This window comes from Thermobia domestica, chromosome 2 (genome assembly GCF_964235325.1).
Source record: "Thermobia domestica chromosome 2, izTheDome1.hap1.1, whole genome shotgun sequence".
Lineage (NCBI taxonomy): Eukaryota > Metazoa > Arthropoda > Insecta > Zygentoma > Lepismatidae > Thermobia > Thermobia domestica.
The window spans coordinates 315,720,639-315,737,174 of record NC_137455.1 but is presented as its reverse complement, the minus strand read 5'-3'; positions in this window follow the sequence as shown (position 1 = coordinate 315,737,174).

The following is a 16,536-nucleotide window of genomic DNA, read 5'->3' as shown; positions in this document are numbered from 1 at the left end:
ATGCTACTATCAATATAAGATATTCCCTTATCAGGGTCGAAATGTGAATCAGAGCTACTACAAAGAAGTCCTAATTAAGTTGAGGGAAGGAATAAGGAAGAAGAGACTAGATTTGTGCAAGAACGATCGATGGATCCTCCAACAAGGCAATGCGCCTGCCCATAATGCCCTTTCTGTGATTCATTTTTTAGCAGCCAAGTCCATTCCTGTCCTCAACCATCCTCCATATTCCCAGTCCTGGCTCCCTGTGACTCTTATCTATTCCCAAAAATGAAAAGTGCACTGAAAGGAATACATTTTTAGTCTGTGGAAGAGGTAAAACGAAAAACGGCAGAGTTGTTGAACAGACTGACATCTGTTGACCTACAGCATTATTTTGAACAATGGAAAGCACGTATGCAGCGGTGCATAGATAGGAGAGGGGAGTATATTGAAGGGGATAACAGTCAATTGTAACTTTCTTTGCAATACATCACATTTATGACACGTCTCTTTATTTAATTGCCACACCTCGTACCGTAATAATAATAATAATAATAATAATAATTATTATTATTATTATAGTAATATTATTATTATTTTATAAAACTTCAGTTATTTTATGAAGCTTTTAACTTAGAAGTAGGTCAAGAGGTATTGCCTGAGAATATCGTTAGTAATAGTGCTCTAATCGGAATTCCTACCGTTACTGATTTAGATGTAATGGAAGCAATTAAACTAATTAAACCGAACGCTACTCCAGGTCCAGATAATATTCCTTATTATGTAATAAAAGCTTGTGCAACTGAACTTCAACTAGTTTAGCAAATATGTTTAACGTTTCATTACGTACAGGTGTATATCCTTCAATGTGGAAGCAAGTATAAGTTGTTCCGGTGTATAAATTAGGTGATAGACAGATAGCAAGCAACTACAGGCCAATAACTCTTGTCAATGCATTCTCGAAGATATTTGAACTAATTGTCCATAAACACATATATTTTAATGTAAGAAATATCTTAAATGAGTCTCAACATGGTTTTTATAAGGGCAAGTCAATTGTAACAAATCTAATTCATTTTACAGACTTTACCTATAACGCACTGAAAAATAAATTGCAAGTCGATGTAATATACATAGATATATCAAAAGATTTTGACTCTGTCAGTCATAAGTATCTCATTAGCAAGTTATCAAATATTGGTTTGTCACCTTTGTACATTCGCTGGTTTGAAAGCTATCTGTCAAACAGAACTTACAAAGTTAAATTCGGACCTGTACATTCTAGTGTAGGCTATGTAAAAAACGGAATACCACAAGGGTCGCCCTTGGGCCCTCTCTTATTTTCTTTATTTTTAAATGACCTGACAGAACAAATAAAATACTCTAAAATTCTCCTATATGCTGACGATATGAAGTTGTTCAGATTAGTCAACAATGAATTCGATAATTATTTACTGCAACAAGACTTAAATGCAGTAAACACGTGGTGTAGAAATAATTTTCTAAAAATTAATGACAAGAAAACACAATTTATGACATACACCAATAAAACTCAATATTATGTCAGTAAATATGAGGTCAATGGTGTACAAATTGAGAAAGTAAGCATTATTAAAGACCTAGGTATTACATTTGACAGTCAGTTAAAGTTGTCTAATCATATAAATTGTATTGTACAAGGTGCCAGAAGGATAATAGGTTTTATTTTTAAACAGTGGCCTGTATTTCAAAGAGATAAAACGTATGTATTTCTATATAAATTACTTGTAAGACCAAAATTAGAATTTGGTTCGGTAATTTGGAACAGCATTTCTAAAACTTTGACAAACAAGATTGAATCTGTGCAAAAATGTTTTATTCGACTTCTATGTTTTAGAATCAAAATGAGCTATTACTCACATAGTTATGAATATTGGACTGATTATTGGGGTTTAGAAAGCCTTATGAATAGACGAAAAAATTTCGACAGAGTATGCATGCAAAAAATACTAGATAACATTTATATCAGTGAATATTGTTTACAAAACATAGGTCTTAAAGTGCCAAATCATAGCATAAGAAATACCATGACTTTAGTTCCTCTGAATTGGAAATGTGAAATTTTAAAAATATTGACATATTCTTTAAGCTCATTTTAGACTTATTGTATCAAACAATGTGAAAGTTTTATGTGATCTGACTCATAGTTTTTAATCAATGACGTTTAGAAGCATTAAGCCAAATGTAATTTTATGACTGCTGTTCTTAGCTTCTTGTTGTTTTAGATGGATGGAAAACTTGATAAGTTTTACTGCGTTGACAAGGAATTATTTCTGCTTAGCTGACTTTTAGCTACATTGTGTTTTGTATTAGTACCCTTCTTTTTATTGTTTTCTTTCTTATTTATTTTTAGTAGTATTATTATTCCAACGTATACTCTGATACCAAGTGCTGTATTTTTGCCAAAAGTTGTTCGCGGCACTAAAATAAAGATTATTATTATTATTATTATTATTATTATTATTATTATTATTATTATTATTATTATTATTACGCTTTTATTTCATGTAAAAGGATGAAGGAATAATGACAATAAGATTATTTAAAGAATGGGCATGTCAAAAGGAACTGAATTGACAAGCCAATTCCAAAGGCATTCCTTGTCCCTATTAATTATACACAGTTTTGGCCTTTTTGAAAGAGTATATCTATATCTGTATATATATATATATATATATATATATATATATATATATATATATATATATATATATATATGGGTAATTTTTGCGGGAAACATTGAATCACATTGGAAAATTTCATTTCTACTGATGGAAATTTCCCTTCATGAACTGGTAACACTGCCTGTCACAGTGAATAGCAAATGTTTTTTTCAGTTTCACTCGTGCAAGCGAAGAATATAAAAAAAAGCTGTGGGCGTCTGTTCTCTGTGAGGTAATAATCTCCGAGCAAAAGTGATAAAATCTTCAGATGAAATATTTGGTGAACTCATTAGAGAAAAGTAGATAGTGATGAAGCTATCATAGTCTGGGTTCTGGCTTTCCCCGTAACTGTTTACCTTCAATATCCGCCACCGAATACCAATATCCTCATAACTAATATCAAGCCGTAAGTTAATTGGAAATCTAGTAAAATACTGTTTTCCTTTAAAAACAATTAAAACATATTTCGGTCAAAATGACCCTATGTTCGTACGAAGCGTTATTTGTAGTATCTTCTATGGGCAAGTGTTAATATTCTGGGCAAAAATTGGTTATCTATATAAACGTTAAATTTACTTCTTATAAGGAAAGTTATGTAACTCCTTGACGACTACCGCATTAAAACTTGCAGAAGTTTAAGGACATGTTGAAAGATGGAAACATGTTTATTCCTACGATTCGCAACGTCTTACGCGGGATGGTAACACAAATTGACACTAAAATCTTAGCGTCGCGTATCTTGTTTAATTTTACATCGATTTGTATAAATGACATACCAGATATTACAATTAACACCGACTTTTATCATCTTGAGTTTGCAACATTTGTATTCGTGAGAAAACAAGTTCCAGTGTATCAGATTCATATTCCATACATGGCATGTATATCTAGAGAACAACTTTCATGGGCTATGGGGAAAGATCATCATAATTCCTGTTCTAACTCGAAATGGTCCCATAAGTTGTCGCTAAAATCAGATTGCTACATAGCATATCTGATAGAGCATCAAGAGAAATGAAAACGAACAAAATTTAAGGTGCTATGCACCAGAAGGATAGGAGCTACTTTGTTTCAAAATTTGAATATCCAAAAAATTATATCATGGAATTATGTAGTTTAAAGTAAGTATCTTCAAAACCGTTAAAGCAATCAAAACAAAAGTTACAAAATATAGTAAGAACAAAATTCCCTATATACCTCCAAAAACAGTGATGCCATATGTGAAGCAGTGTTGCCAACTCAGCATAAAATATGTTGTTTGAAATAACACATTATACAAGTGCAAAATTTAAAATGCCCTATTATCACTAAACATAACAGTGAAGTGTAGTGGTACAGTGTTGCACACTGTAAAACATTCTCTTCTCATTCCACAACATAGAGAATTGTTACATCAAATAAAGAGTTCAGGATATCGCTTCTCCAGATTCGATTCAGACTGGAATCCCTGTCTGTATTTACGGTGTGCCACGGTATCCAGTTTACAAAGCGTTTTTTTAAAAAAAAAAAACTTGTTTAGTCGACGTATGCATTTTCATAAAATCAACTTGCTCAGAAGTGTGTAGCCACAAACAACCTAACTGCATGTACAAGGGCGATCATAAATTAAGGTCAACGGGGTTTCTAATCTACTACATTGGATTCAACACCAACCATCATTCAGCTCGGCATACTACGGCTCGAACTTGAAATATTATATATACGTAGAATCCAGTTTTAGCACCAGACGCCGACTCTAATACATATACATATATATATATATATATATATATATATATATATATATATATATATATATATATATATATATATATATATATATATATATATATTTCAACCATCCAGTACATGTCAGAGATAAGTAGGCCCTATATATACTTCTACACTACTTCATAAATCTATCCACCAAATAATAACAGCTTCAACGTCGAAACTTAACTTCATTATGACCGTTTATTAAATTTCTTGAAAGGTTAAACGCGTGTACATAACCATACGAGAAAAATAGAGACGATTGTATTATAAGGTGAGGTGAAGAAAATAGATTGACGGGGCCCAAAGCTGATTTACTCAAACATATTGGTAAAACTACTCATTTCACAATAGAATTGCAACACTTGATAATACTAGCTATTAATAGAAATGAACAGAATCCTTGTTCAATAAGTTTTCATACTGTATTACTTTTCTGTACATTTTTAACGTTAAGAAAAGTATTTGTTATCATTGTTATGACCATTATTGCTACTTTATAAAGAGAAAATGTTCATAATATTAAAATATTATTGATATACAATTTTAATCAAAAGAAAAACTATTGTCCAAGACATATTATATATAAAACAATTCTTCTCAGAGTAGAAACACCTCGTCCAGTTCCTTGCCAGGTGGTAAAGTGCCAAGGATCGACGAGACGTTACCACGTTGGATAGAAATGAATATGCGCTGTATAAGATAAGTTGTGGAGCGAACTAAGCCGGAAACACAAGAAATGCGTATTCCTACCTCCCTAATAAATTCAAGACTTCTTGCACCCCAAGCACCACTGGTTTCAATAGCGATTGGAGTGGAAACAAACTTTTTGAGAAGGTTGTTGTATTTTCTTTGCTTTTCAGCTTCTCCGCGATTAGCAACAGCTCCAGCGTTCATTACTGACAGAGGGAGACTTGAATGAGCGTATGTATCAGCGCATGTGAAGTCCCACAATAAACATTTTCCTCTCATCCATGGAACTAGTGTCATCCCATCTGGTCACTTTCCATCCAAACGACAGCAACCAGAAGGTTCCCGTATTGAAGGAAATCCAGCTGTGTTGAGGGCTCGTAGTATTATATCATTTACAGAGGAATGTCGGGCGAATCTACCCGCGCTCTTCATGCATGAAAGGCCATGCAGGCCACGTTGGTTAACCTCATCGCCACAAGCTGGACAGCGATGAGGCTCACAAACTGCTAAGCCTAAACGTAAGGCTACAGCAATTCGAAAGCTTTCATTTGACAAATGAAGGCCTAAAGGCGGAGAAGGTATCGCCATCAACCATGCACCCGCTTCAGGAGACGAGGCAGCAAGAAGCCTGGCTTTATCTTCCGGAACAACAACAGATTGTATCAAATGATTATGTAATTGACATGCAATTGGTGTATACCAAGATGACTGATAACACTTTTTGCTAATTTCCGGAAGGCTTGTATTTGCTAAGTTTGCCCACTTATTAGAGCCTTCTTGAACTGAACCATCTGGGTCCAAACAATAACCCTGTTGAAGGAGAGCTTCGATTAAACGCAGAGACCCGTGGTATAACGCTAAGAATGTAAGAATCGCCATATCCACAGCTCGTCGAATGCCAAGACCGCCCAAACCAACAGGTAAACATGCTTGTGTCCAAGAGTCGTAATTTAAGGAGCAGTTCAGAATTGATTCAAGGCCAGTTTTCAGGACAGTATCATATTTTTCCAGCAAAGAACTTTCATGCCAAGATGGAAAGCATCATAAAAAATAGGTTAAGCGAGGGATTGACAAAGATGCTCGTAAAAGGAAAAATGCTGAATGGGCTGAAATTGAAGGAAGTCGAGACAAGAACAATTCTAAAGTAGATATTGTATTCAATAGCACGTTAGTGAGTGCTTCCGACGTGAGAGCAGCACCTAGAAGACAAGCATTCTGAATTGTTAGAGGGCGTATGCCTGGTGCGGCCTCATTAAATCTTCTAAAGATTTCGTCGAATGCAGTTTCATCTGTTCCAAGACAACCAATGTCGCATTTAGAAAAGTTAAGACGCAAGCCAAGAAGTGATGCCTTCTTATTTATTTCTATTAACGATGAAATAACTATCTCGGGTTCACCACCAATTGTTCCATCGTCTAAGTACCAAATGTTTAATTCGGTATCCAGTGATTTAACTAAAGAGTGAATGGTTATAGAGAAAAGTGCTGGGCCCAGGGGATCACCTTGTTGTACACCTCTCTGAGAAGAAATAGTGTTTCCGTTGAAAAACAGGTCACTTGGTTGAGCATAACATTGATAAACATATGGATAAATTGAAGGACAATTATTCATCACTGCGGCAAGCATAGTATCCCGGCGAAGCTCATTAAATGCGTTACGAAAATCCAATTTTACAACCGCCTTAGTAGCACTGTGAGTAGAAGAGAAATAAACTCGGGCTGCGTGAACAGCTGCCTCGGCACCATTAGGAACACAGACACCAAGCTGATGGGGGGATAAAAAGTTCTTAACTTTCTCACGTATTCTAAAGCATACAATTTTTGCCGATATTCTGCGCCAAACATTCCCAACCGCTATGGGCCGAAATTGTTCAATAAATTATTTCAATTTTAACGACATTTTCTTAATTACAATTTTGTTCTCGTTAACAAACTAGATTTATATATTTTCACTTCCTTTATTTTTTTCAAATTTATTTTAATCACAAAATGTATTTAAAATACAAAATAGTTTTCAGAAAGTAACTTATTCCTTCCATTTAATATTTTCAATGATTAAATTCAATTGTTATATTTAAGTATATATATTAACATTTAAATTATAAGTTGACAAATTTTAAAAAAATCATAACACACACATACATATACATCAATACATACATATACAAAAAATTTTCACCTACCATTTGGTTGTTAATTGTTTAATTACACTTGCTTTATAGCCAACTTACTGATTAGAAAAAATAAGATCAATCCTACTTGATACTAAACGCATTTAGAATAGAATTTGCACGTTTTACGATGTATTTTCATAAATATATAAAGAATTTAATGGAAAATTGTTTATTGTAAAATATTTCCATTGTTGCATTGTTATTTGTTTATTATTGTAGATCTGTCTAACTTTATTTCCAAATTTCAATGCTCTTAGTGTACTAGACACCGTCAGAAATTACAAAAGAAAAATCTCTTCTAGTTCTTTACCAGTGGGTAACGTGCCCATAATAGCGGCTACGTTCCCTCGTTGAATGGCCATGCTAATGCATTGAATTAGAAAAGATTTAGCTAGAGTGTCCCCTAATTTAATGGCTATACGCTTGAGAGTTTTGTTAATAAATGTTGTGCCCTCTTGATCCCAGGATCCACTAGATTCAATTGCTATTGCAATAAACCAATACTTATCTAGGAGATTAACGTATTTATTTCTTTTTTCTTTTCTTTTCGTGCAGCGATAAGTCCTGCTTTGGTCGATGAAAATTGTAGATTAGAGGGTGCATAAGTGTCCGAGTAAGTGAAATCCAAATCAACTACTTTCCTTGCTTCCAGGGCACTAAGGTCATATCATCCGGCCTTTTTCCATCTGAACGGCTGCACCCAATTGGTTCTCTCACTGCTGGCACCCCTGTGGATGTTACGGCTCTCAAAATGATGTCATTCACATTCGAATGGCGTGAATGTCCGCCGGCACTGCTTTTGCATGACAGACCGTGCTAACCTTTCTAATTACGAGAGCGTTGCAAATTGGACAGTGGTGTTGTTTGCTTATATTTGCTCCTAGTCGAAGGGCGACGGAAGCTTTCGTTGTCTAGGTGTAGTCCGAGAGAAGGTGATGGTAGAGGTTGAAGCCATGCTCCGTTTTCTGGGGACATGACAGCAAGTAATCTGGCCTTATCTTCGATGTTATTAGAAGTCTGCAATAATGAATCCAAACGGTAATTCAAGATAGGCACGTTCCAAACCGACTGATTATTTCGACTTTCGGGAGCCGGGGGGTCTGACCCAACTAAATTTGACCATCTGGCTATGCAGTCCTGCACATACAGGGTAGTGACTTCATCTTCTCTCTGAAGGAGGGTTCCAGTCAATTGTCTTGAACTATAGAAAGAGGCCAGAAAAGACGGGATAGCCAAATCCGTGGCGGAACGTATTCCAAAACCTCCATTTCTGACTGGTAGTGATGCTTGTAGCCATTCTTCTTCACTAAGGGTACAATTAAGAATATTCTCCAGTCCTGTTTAAGAGCATAGTCGAATTTCTCAAGTAGATTATCGTCCCTCCAGGAGGGGAAACAACGTAGAAAATACAACAATCTTGGGATCGAAAAAGATGCTCTGACGAGATAAAATGGTGAATGAGCAGAAAGTTTGGAAAGGCGTGAAAGTAGATGATCTAAAGATGAAATCTTTTCCAGTAATATCTTGCTCCTTGTGTCTGGTGTAAGAGCAGTTCGGCGTTAGAAGATGTTAATAGTTTAATTCCTGGCGCCGCCTCGTTGAATCTGTCATATAGATTTTGAGTTTCAGCATTCGTTACTCCTAGAAAGCCGATTTCGCATTTCGAGTAATTGAGAGACAATCCGATCAATGTTGCTTGTGTGCGTATATGATCTAAAGTATGTAATACTAAATCAGTTTTTCCAGCTATAGTGCAATCATCTAAGTACCAAATGTTGAGCTCAGTATTAATATCTCTAATTATAGGGTGAAGAGTTGATGCAAATACAGCAGTACCTAGTGGATATTCCTGTTGAACTCCACGTTGTGAAAGGATAAAGGATGAGTAGCTCTGGTATATATACGGAAAGAAAGAAGAGAAGTGGCTTTGACTGAAGACAGCATTGAATCTCGGTTAATTTCGTGGAAAGCGTTTTTAAAATATATTTTAAGTAGAGCTTTAGGTTGAGGATGTTGAGAGGAATGATACATTCGTGCAGCATGGACTGCAATTTCAGCTCCGTAGGGCACGCAGACTCCGAGCTGGTGTGGGGATAATACATCAATTAATGATTATCGCATTCTGGAGAATATGATTTTAGCTGTGAGTCGCCTCCACACATTGCCCGCTGCTACTGGTCGAATGCCATCACTTTTCTTCTTGAGCGCAGAGTGAAGCACCGACAAAAATTGGATTTATTACAGCTGGTAATTTTCCTGAAGTTATCAGATTTAATAATTTGCAGATTGAGTTGATTAAGCGCTCTTTCGTCTCGAAATCTTGTATCATAATAAGATCTTTTAGAATCGCTGGACGGAGATTATCCATTCTAAATGCTGAACCCGTCCGAAACGATTTAAGAGCTTTGGCGAATTCTAATGCTGATACTTTAGTAAGAGTAAAGAATGTGTCGGGAGGTTTAGGAAAGTTCAATGAGTGAGAGTGAGCAGGATGTTTTTCTCTAAGGGATTCCGGCACTGATTTATCCAGAGTAGTTAAAATATCTTCGGAAGATAATAGTCTCACTGCTCCTCGTATTTCTGTTCGATGGTCTTGATATTAAATGAGTTGGATGTTGCGATTGACGAGGTTTGTACGTATGCATAAAAAGTGCTGATAGAGCATCCCTATGCGATTCTGACCAAGTCCTGACTCTGTGCTTTACCCACGATGTGAGATTGGTGACTTTTTCGGAATGTGGTGGAATACAGAGTACTGCATATGGGTATAGGAAAAGCTATGTCCAAGACTCAAGGTTGTTAGATCTCATTACCTTTTGTATTACGTCTTGAAGAGATTCTGCTACGGCCAATCTAGCTCCTCGAGGGACTCGGCGAAGAACTGGAATGTTTGCTTTGAGATGAGCGTGTACATCACAAAAGTGAGATATAGAGTCTTCAGAATTGAAATATATGCCATCAAGAACTATTTTACTGGATGATAGTGTGTTATTAGAAAGCTTATGATGGCATCTGCCTTTGTAAATAGCTAAATCTCTCTGGCTGAAAAAATGTCTGTTGCATTGAGAGCATGATATACTATTTGGTACATCTGAGCTATCGCCCGTATTTGTGCTTTGGATTAGGGTGAAAGCTTTGTGCTGTGTAGCGTTGATAGAGTCAAAATTTGTATTATTGGTTGGATTTTCATTATATAATGCTGCATCGCATAGTCTCATTAGTGGGTTGTCACTTTTATCAAACTTGTCCATATTATTTTGGCTAATAATATACGTTTACTAAAATGGATTCACTGTTGAAATCTATGCTGAATGGACTTTTACCTCTTATAACACTAGTTAACAAAGGTTTTGTTACATAAAAGGAAATACCTGTTCTTAAAGGAACTTTTTGCGCTGAATTCGAATATGCACTCGGTTTTTCTCCTTCACGTACGATTTACCCTAACAGAGGGATTTTCGGGAAATTCCCTCAAAAATTTCCCTTTTCGTTTATTTTACACCCCAAGATCTTGTCACCTTCCATATACTAACATAGAAATTATACCTAAGTATACTTTGATTCATATTTAACAAACCCTCCAAGTTTCGTAATAATCGCTTTATTCTTTCTAGAGAAATAAATATGTTTGTATGTATACTGTGTGTACTGTTTATTGCACCTTATAGTAATGCTTTCAGATCTCTTAAGTTGAGGTAAAACGTTTTGCTTTATTACCACAAACACATATATAAAATATAATACAATATAATTTACAAGTGTGACAATTTACAATAAACAATAATACAAATGTACCAAAAGGTCATGAAAAGACAATCAAAACTATCACAATATATGAAACTTCCATTGGATTACAAAAACATACACTACTTCCTTCTTTTGTAAGAAATGTTGCATTCTCTAACAAGACCCCAACAATAGTCCCCCATCATTGAAGGATCCCATCGTCCCTGGTACCTTTTCTCCATTGCCATTATATCTTGGTGGAATCTTTCCCCCTGTTCGTCGCTGAGAGCACCTAGGTTAGCAGGAAAGAAGCTGAGGTGGGAGTGCAAAAAGTGGATTTTTAAAGACATCCTACAACCCAACTCTTTGTATTTCTGTATCATGTCCTGTGTAACTCTCAGCTTTGTTATTGCCCAGAAAGTTGCGCACAACACACTTAAATGCTGTCCAGGCAGCTAGCTCAGCACTGTTTAACTTGCTGTCAAAGCTATCATCAAGCATTAATTTCCTAATTTGGGGACCAATAAACACTCCCGCTGAAATCTTAGCATCACTCAGGTTAGGGAACTTATATCGCAAATACTTGAAACCTTCACCAGATGTGTCCATGGCTTTGACAAAGTTTTTCCTAAGTTCTAACTTGATATGAAGTGGCGGTAGTAATATCTTATTAGGATCTACCAAAGGAGCGTATTTGACGTTGCATTCTCCAGGTACGTAATTCACTCTAGGTTCCCATTCCTTCACTTCATAATGTTTGTCATCAGCTCGGCTATCCCATAAACATAAAAAACATTGGTATTTCGTGTAACCACACTGCAGTCCTAATAAAATACCAACTACCTTGAGATCACAACATATTTGCCAACAATGGTCCTTGTAATTTATAAGATTTAGCAAAGTTGACATGGTGTCATAGGATTCCTTAATCTTCACTGAGTGCGCAAGTGGTATAGAAGGTTTTTTATTTTCATTATGTAAAAGGACAGCTTTAAGGCTGACCTTTGACGCGTCGATAAATAACCTCCATTCTTCTGGAACGTAAGGAATTCCTAGCTCCGCCATCAACCCATTTATATCCGTACATACGCACACATTATTTTGCATTAAGAAATAGCTTGAAAATTGAACATGCCTTTTCCTGTACACTGATATGTTCGTTTCTGCATCCAATAAGTTCCACTGCTGGAGCCTTGATCCCAGAAGTTCCGCCTCTTGTTTTGTCAGGTGCAAATCACGGACTAGGTCATCAAGTTCACATTGCCGGATGAAATGTGGCTCGCGAACACAGTCAGGGATGAACGTTGGATCCTTGGATGTACATGTTGATGTCGATGGTTCATCAAGGTCATGATCATCATCAGAGTCTTTTGGCCATATCTCTTCCCAGTTGGTAAGGGGCTCGGGAAGTGGAAGTTCATCCCCGTGCGGAATAGGTCTAATTGCGAATTTAACGTTGGGATAACTTATTGTGTATTTGCTTTTTTTAGAATGTCCCTTAACTACTGTGAGATAAAAATAACAATCATCCAGATGGCTGGTGGGTTCTCTCCACACCATTGGTACAGCAAATTTCATGAACCTCCGTTTCCCTTTGGCCCATGCAAGTAAAGTGACGTAGCACGACGCACAAATTATGTTGGGTGCCCAAGCTTTGTCCTGATCTCCCACACGACATCCGAAATATATATAATATGCTAGTTTCACCGATGGCGTAATGGATCTACACTGTCCTTTAACTACAAACTGGCCACACACATAACAAAAACTATTTGGTGAGTTAACACTCGAACGCCGTCCTCTTGACGCCATTGTAGTGATCACAAACTAAACTTCTGGTCTTAGTTGGGTATAATGCCGTTAAGATCAAACTCAGGAGATCTGAAAACATTACTATCAGGTGCAATAAACAGTGCACACAGTATACATACAAATATATTTATTTCTCTAGAAAGAACAAAGCGATTTTTACGAAACTTTTAGGGTGTATTAAATATAAATCAAGGTATACTAAGGTGTAATTTCTATGTTACTATATGTAAGGGGACAAGAGCTAGGGGAATAAAATATCTGAAAAAGGGAAATTTTTGAGGGGATTTCCCGAAAATCTCTCTGTTAGGGAAAACTGTACGTGATGGAGAGAAACCGAGTGCATATTCAAATTCAGCGCAAAAAGTTCCTTTAAGATCAGGTGATTTTTCTCATGTAACAAAAAAAGTTTAAATTTGTTAACTAGTGTAATCAACAACAGTATCTATATATGTCTTTCTTTTCTTCTGGCAAGTTACTGCCTAAGCATAACATCACACATATGTTTACAATAGTTAGGAACATAATTATATTGTAGAATGTTACGATAATCAACTATATATAAATATTAATAATTTTAAGGAAAAAGATTCAATAGTAGATATAATTTTAAATGATAAAATAATCAAAATCTCCCCTACAATATTATAGTTTTATGGACTTTCTGGATATAAATCATCTTTGGTAATAAACAAGTAATATTCCAAATAATTTTCTCTTCACAGAATTAGCAATTTTTAAGAGATGATAAGACATTAGTTAGAATGTCAAAACTTCTGTAAAGCAAATTTTGGTCCGTTACAACTGTTGAAGCTGTGTGTATTGAAAATATACAATGGGGAATTCTAATATGTGGCAAGAAAAGATTATAAAGGAATGCACTAGAAACAAGTGCGGATTTTTCATTATACTTCTATAACCCCAATGAATAAGCAGACAACTCGCGAAAACAATATGATACATGCGAGGAAAGAAACACGTGTTTTATAATTCTGTAAACTGGATCTCAATAATCTTACCAATATTTGGAAGAGTACTTTCTTGCAGTGTTGCCATATCTACTGATTTTGCAGGAGATATCCTGCTTTTTCTACGTTCTACTGATCTACTGCGAAAGAAAATGAAAAGTGAACAATCTCCTGCTTTTTCCTTACTTCGAGAAGTGAAAGAAATATATTATTATTAATATTGATTTTTCAATGTTTCCTCACATAAAAAGACGAAATTTCTCTGTTATAATACACAAAGCTCTGTACAGCATATAGTTATAGAGTTTTACTGTATATAATATGAATCCAAAGAATACAACTGTACGTCATCTTCTAGTGTTTTTATGACTTTCTGGAAGATTTACAAGTAAGTGTTGTTTAGATTGGGACTTGGGTTGGAAGAGTGGCTTAGATCGTTTCTCCACGATCGTCAGCAACAAATCGTCTTACGTCACGATTACGTGTGACTGCAAAACACAGTTGCGTTATCGCTACGTGCATGAAAAGACATTTTCCCACTCCACTTTGCTCTTTTACTACGGTTTACGGTGATACATGTGTGTATCAAATAATATTAATATAAATCGGGACTTTTCCCTTTCATTTGCTCAACGTAGTTCATCGGATATGAATTCTGGACTGCTTGTTTTGAATACTGCCCCCTTAATAATGGCAAATTTTATTGCCTCCCCTCGGATTTACATTCAAACGCCAACACTGCATGTGTCTACTGATTTCTCCTGTTTTTTGTTTTCGAATCTCCTGCTTTTCCAACTGGCTGGTCTGGCAACACTGCTTTCTTGGTTTCTTTCTTTCGTGTTAAGTGACATATTTTTTAAATTTCTCTTCTAGATATCATATGATTATATTTGTACACTATAATATTACTATATTCTCATTGGAAATATAATTATTTTATTAGACCTCATTTTGCTTTTAGTCTACCAGAATAGCCGTGTGGTGTAGAAGCCTAGACAATCGACATATTAGATATCGCCGGTTCCCATCCTTTTCACTTTTCCAATACTTTTACCTTACATTTCATTGTAATATTTCTCCTTCATAGTGATTCGGATCCAACTTTACACTTCTATATAGATTCGGAGCTGGCACAGGACGTAAAAACGGCATCACTCAATTTCATTTTTCAAATACATCAATATTTTGTGACACTACTGTCATTTTGATATGTTATACTATCTGTGTTAAGCATTTGAATTAAATTCATAGTATGAGACCCATATTCTTTTATTACCATCTGTTGCCATATATGAGACTTGTTCATTATACATTTTCAGCCCACGTAGCTCCAATTGTGTGCAAAACTACACCACTACACATCACTGTAATTTTTAGTGATAATAGTGCATTTTAAATCTATGCACATTTCTATATGGTGCTATTTAAAACAAAATATTTTTATGCTCAGTTGGGAACACTGCTTCACCTATGGCAACACTGTTTATGTGTTTTGATAGGGCATTTTGTTCTCATATATGTGCAATTTTTCTTTGGATTGCCTCAACGGTTTACACGATACTTACTTTAAACGTACATAATTCCATAATATTTATTTTTTTGATTTTCAAATTTTGATGTTCCGTAGCTTCTATCCCTTTGGTGCATAGCGCCATAAAGTTTGTTCATTTTCATTTCTCATGATGCTCTATCAGACGTCCTATGTGGCAATCAGATATTAGCGACAATTTATGAGACCCTTTCGTGTGAGAACAGGAATTACGTTGATCCTTCCCCATTTCCCCTGAAAGTTATATGCTCTAGTTATACATGCCATGCAAGGGATATGAATCTGATACACTAGAACTTGTTTTCTCACGAACACAAATGTTGCAAACTCAAGATTATAACAGTCGGTGTTAATTGTAATATCTGGTATGTCATTTATACAAATCGATGTAAAATTAAACACGATACGAGACTCTAAGTTTCAAACGAACATGCTTATCTCGCGGAGAAAGGAGACACGCTAAGAACACAACGCAAAAATTATTATTATTATTATTATTATTATTATTATTATTATTATTATTATTATTATTATTATTATATAAATAGTAGTAATATAGTGAGTAATAAAAACACAGCCACACTAAAACGTTGAAAATTGTGGGCACCAGACCCCAGAGTGTGGTTTCGATGTATTTTCTTACGGAGAATTCAAATTTAGAAACCCCAAGACAATCGACCGTCTCATTTTTTTATGAGTAAAAAACTTTAGTGATTTTTAATAGGGAGAATACATATGACGGAAATACAAGAAAAAAATTCCTTGCAGGGTTCTCCAGGGTGTAGATTCGATGTATTTTTGTACACAAAATCCAAATTTCGAAACCCCAAGACGATTGACCATGTCAATTTTTTTTATGGGCGAAAAAATTCAGTGTATTTTGGGGCGAATTTTGGTACGAAAGACAGCACATTCGTTTTTCGCCCGTAAAACAAACTTGACACGGTCAATCGTCCTGGGGTTTCAAAATTTGGATTTTGTGTACCAAAATACATCCAATCAATACACTGAGCTCCGTTGCACAGAACTTTTATTTTTGTGTGGCTGTGTAATGAGAAGAAGGAAATAAAAGTCAGGGATTTCGGCCCGTGTTGATTGCCATCAAGGTTTTAAATATCACAGACATCATAGCGCATCCGGGAATCGATGTCTGGACCCTGAAGTCGCTGGCTTGACGACTCA